Genomic DNA, 4,538 nt, shown 5'->3' with positions numbered 1-4,538 from the left:
AGTCACGCGCGTTCATAGGTGAGAATGATGATGAGTGTCACGGATCATCACATTTATCAAAGTTTTGTGCAACGTATATGTTGGAATAAGAATAAAAGAGAATTGAATAGAAAGTAATAGTAATTGTATTGAACTTGAGGTACAACAGAGCTCCACACCCTTAATCTATGGTGTGCAGAAACTCTACCGTTGAGAATACATAAGTGAAAGGTTCAGGCATGGCCGAATGGCCAGCCCCCTAAAACGTGATCAATAGCCTCTTAAGATGAAGAATAAAACAAAACTGAGACCAAAGATGAAACGTGGTCAAAAGACGTCTAATACAATAGTAAATTATCCTATTTATACTAGACTAGCTACTAGGGTTTACATGAGTTAGTAATTGATGCATAAATCTACTTCCGGGGCCCACTTGGTGTATGCTTGGGCTGAGCTTGATCTATCCATGAGCTGAGGCTTTTCTTGGAGTTGAACGCCGAGTTATAACGTGTTTTGGGCGTTCAACTCCGGGTCGTGACGTGTTTCTGGCGTTTAACTCCAGACAGCAACATGTAATTAGCGTTCAACGCCAATTTATGTCGTCAATTCCGAATAAAGTATGAACTATTATATATTGCTGGAAAGCTCTGGATGTCTACTTTCCAACGCCATTGAGAGCGCGCCATTTGGAGTTCTGTGGCTCCAGAAAATTCATTTTGAGTGCAGGGAGGTCAGATTCCAACAGCATCAGCAGTCCTTTTGTTAGCCTTTTTTCAGAGTTTTGCTCAAGTCCCTCAATTTCAGCCAGAAATTACCTAAAATTACAGAAAAACACACAAACTCATAGTAAAGTCCAGAAATGTGAATTTAACATAAAAACTAATGAAAACATCCCTAAAAGTAGCTTGAACTTATTAAAAACTACCTAAAAACAATGCCAAAAAGCGTATAAATTATCCGCTCATCAACAGTCGCTGTGTAACACTAAAGCAAAGGTCTTTGTTGTGAGCAATGGATAGCTGAGAAACAAAAAAGCTATGGATTGACAAAGAAAAAATAATAACAAAAATCATTGACGAAGAATATTTGCATAATAATTCATTGAAGTTTGACATGAAATGTAAATCTATGTTGAATGATTTATGTGCTTCGTTTGGACATAAAACCAAATACGTTGCAATGACCAACATTTAGTTTTTAGAATCTGTGGGTATTGTTGATACCTGATTGATTAGGGAAAATGTAACCGAGCTTTATGCTAAATAATTATCTCGCTATCATCATTTACTGGCGGTGCTCGTAGTTTGATTGATTCTACACACTAAAAAACCATGAGCCAAACAACATTTGAGTTAAAGAAAATGTAAATCGCGTAAGCTTAAAGAAAAATACTAGTTTTCGCAATGGTTCTAAATTAGGGTATACCGTATATGCATCAAATGCAATCACTAGCAAGTCACGTCTATTGGGGAAAAAAGAAAAATTATTGTACACTCAAGCATGCAAACTTGGTATGCTAGTACTTGCTCCATAATCCCAAACACTAACCCAAAATATCCAGACTTATTTCCATGTGTATTATGCATCTTGAATGTAGCATTGGTTAACAATACTCCAAATGCGTAAGTTATTTGCATGATGATGCAACCTTGATTGAACATAGGACAAAAATATAACTTCTATGTAACAGATAATACAACATTGATCCCAACCATAACAAATGTTGAAGTATAAGGGACTCAGTGAAAGGAAACGATGGATTCCAATATTTGTGCCTTAAGATTAGCTTCATCGATCCACATTGAGCTTTGTCGATGCAATAACTCTTTCTTTTCTACCATCACCTCACCATGCTTTTTTACCTTCATCCTCCAATTTTCAGGTTTTTCAGCTCTTTCTTTTAACTGGATTCATAAGAATGACACATCAGTAAGCGCATCAAAAGACTGTAAGAGGTTTAACTTGAACACATGAAATCAAGGTTGTGTGCAACAATTGGTCGAAGTATCTCTCTAGCACACTTGAAAAGATTCGAAAACTAGACTTCCGAAATATAAAAACTATACCTCCAAACTCCATGCCAGCTCATTTTTTACTTATTTTTATTGTTTCTACATGTTGCATAACCAAATAGGAAACTAGTCCCTATTTTATAACTAGATGTTTTGACAGATTAGCAATGTCAAGTATAAACTAGAATGAACCAACTGACAGATAAATACAAAACAAAGACCATAAAGGCAATAATATTATAAATGTTGATTACGTAGCTAAGTAATGAACAATGACAATGAATAAGGGTCAATCAATAGTGTGGTATACAAATGCAAAAGATAAAATCTAACCCATTACATTTGGCCCAAGCAAAATTCAAAAGAATATCACAGAAAGGAAAATCAAAGCCAGATTGAGGCCTAGTCAATTTTCAGAAAAAGAAAACAACAAGCCATTATGGCTCCAAAGAAAGAAAATAATACTTATTTCAAAATTAGTTCAGTCATTAGATTAAACACCTCGTCTGCATGAACACAACATTGAGCACATATATCTACCTAATTATCCGCTGAGACTAATTAACAAACATTTGATGTGCATATTATCTCAAACCAACAAACAAGCAAACCATTTTGGTGGACACATCAAAATTCATGGAAGGGAGGGAAAAAGAAAAAGAAAAATGCACGAGTGTTTCTCTGAATTCTTGTTGTGCAATCTTGCGCTCCTGAGCCCTGATTTGTGCAGTTTTGGCCTTGAGCTTCTTGCGCTCCTTATTGGCAACTCTAAGTGTTTCTCTATGAGCTTCGTCCTTGCACTGCTTCTCGATCTAAAGCAGCTCCATTTCATGGATGTATTACTTGCGAAACTCCTTCACCTACTTCCCGTAGTCCCTTCGGAGCATCGCCAGCTTCGCCTCAACCTCTTTCGGGTCTTTCGAAGGCTGCCAGCTTTCAAGGAAGGTATTAGAATCTAGGAACTTGTGGTTCTGGAGGTGGTTGTTGTGGTGCGAGGTAGTGGTGAATGACCGAACGATCGTAGTGTTGGCAGAGGCGGAGAAGGAACAGAAGAGATCGTGACGAGTCACCATTGTTGCGAGATGAGAGTGTAAGGATCCAAAACCTAACAATAGGTCCTACAGCTTGATCTATATAAAAGTTCCATTTTTCAATCTGTGTCTGCTCTAACATAACTTTACTGAACTTGAAGGTGACGGATGGGTCGTAGAACACCAAAGACAGTAAGATCTGCTTAATTAGGATCCATTCCACCTGCCAACATCAATAAGTATATAGCAATTTATTTTTGAGAAGGGAAAAAAAGGAGGCACAAGTGTAATTATTTTGGATAGTTAAAATCATAAGCAACTTACAATAGTGTAATCAAGTAAACCAAATCAAAACATCAAATCAGAAAGTGAAGATACAAAGAGAGAGAGAGAGAGAGAGAGAGAGAGAGAGACAGAGATGGATGCATTTGTAAATACTTGAGAAAAGAGATAATTGGCAAAATGGTCATCGGAACTACATTAATAGAGCTTTATATTAAAGGACGACAGTACCTTTTAGAAGTTCCTTAGATGAAGTGAGTATTGGAAGCCATGTAAGGTAGAATGCCATTTCGAAGCAGCGGCGGCTAAGAAACAAAGTAGCAGCGATGACGCACGGTGAAGAGAGGAGACCAGCGATGGCCCAGGGTGAGGATCAGAGAACGAGCATGGCGTAGAAAGAGGATCAGAGAGCGAGCGAGCTACTGCGGAGTGGGAGAATAAGGAACGAGCAACGTAGATAGAAAGCAAAGAGGGGCAAAAATTCTAGCAGAGCTCTTATCTCCTCTTTGAAAATTGGATTAAAAGAAATAAGAAAGATGTGTAAAATAACAAAATTAGAAGGACACATATTTAATTATTAATGCTTTTGAAAATAAAAAATAGGGTTTATTTTGTAAATATTTTAGTAGTGGTTAATCATACTCTCATGTAAAATTAGGAGTTAGAAATCTATAATCTAAAAAAAGGCCATAGATTCCTTACTCTTACTTTTTTGTAGGATTATGATTAACCATCATCAAAATAATTACAAAATATACCCCATTTTTTTTGAAAAAATTACTAATTAGATTTTGATCCCTCAAATTTTTGGTTTTTTAACTTTTTCCCTTTTCTTTTTTTTTCAAATTCAGAGAACCCTAGCAGAATAAAAGTTCTAGACCATGTACCTTATGGCTTGCGGAAAAGCTATTCGTTACTATAGATGCATCTGATCTAAGCAGCAGATCATGATGCCGAGGAGTTGTTCATAGCGGAAGAAGTTGGGTGATGAGCGGATAATTTGTACGCTTTTTGGCATTGTTTTTAGTATGTTTTTAGTATGATCTAGTTAGTTTTTAGTATATTTTTATTAGTTTTTAGTTAAAATTTACTTTTCTGAACTTTACTATGAGTTTGTGTATTTTTCTGTGATTTCAGGTATTTTCTGGCTGAAATTGAGGGACCTGAGCAAAAATCTGATTCAGAGACTAAAAAGGACTGCAGATGCTGTTGGATTCTGACCTCCCTGCACTCG

The 4,538-nt window shown here is 36.5% G+C and overlaps 1 pseudogene; it reads right to left on the bottom strand.

Moving 5' to 3' along the window:
* Positions 1-1,718: 1,718 nt before the first annotated feature.
* LOC107484515 (uncharacterized) lies at positions 1,719-3,064 on the bottom strand (annotated as a pseudogene).
* Positions 3,065-4,538: the final 1,474 nt, after the last annotated feature.

The sequence above is a fragment of the Arachis duranensis genome, chromosome 4, assembly GCF_000817695.3.
Source record: "Arachis duranensis cultivar V14167 chromosome 4, aradu.V14167.gnm2.J7QH, whole genome shotgun sequence".
NCBI lineage: Eukaryota > Viridiplantae > Streptophyta > Magnoliopsida > Fabales > Fabaceae > Arachis > Arachis duranensis.
This window is presented reverse-complemented; position numbering and strand designations above follow the sequence as displayed.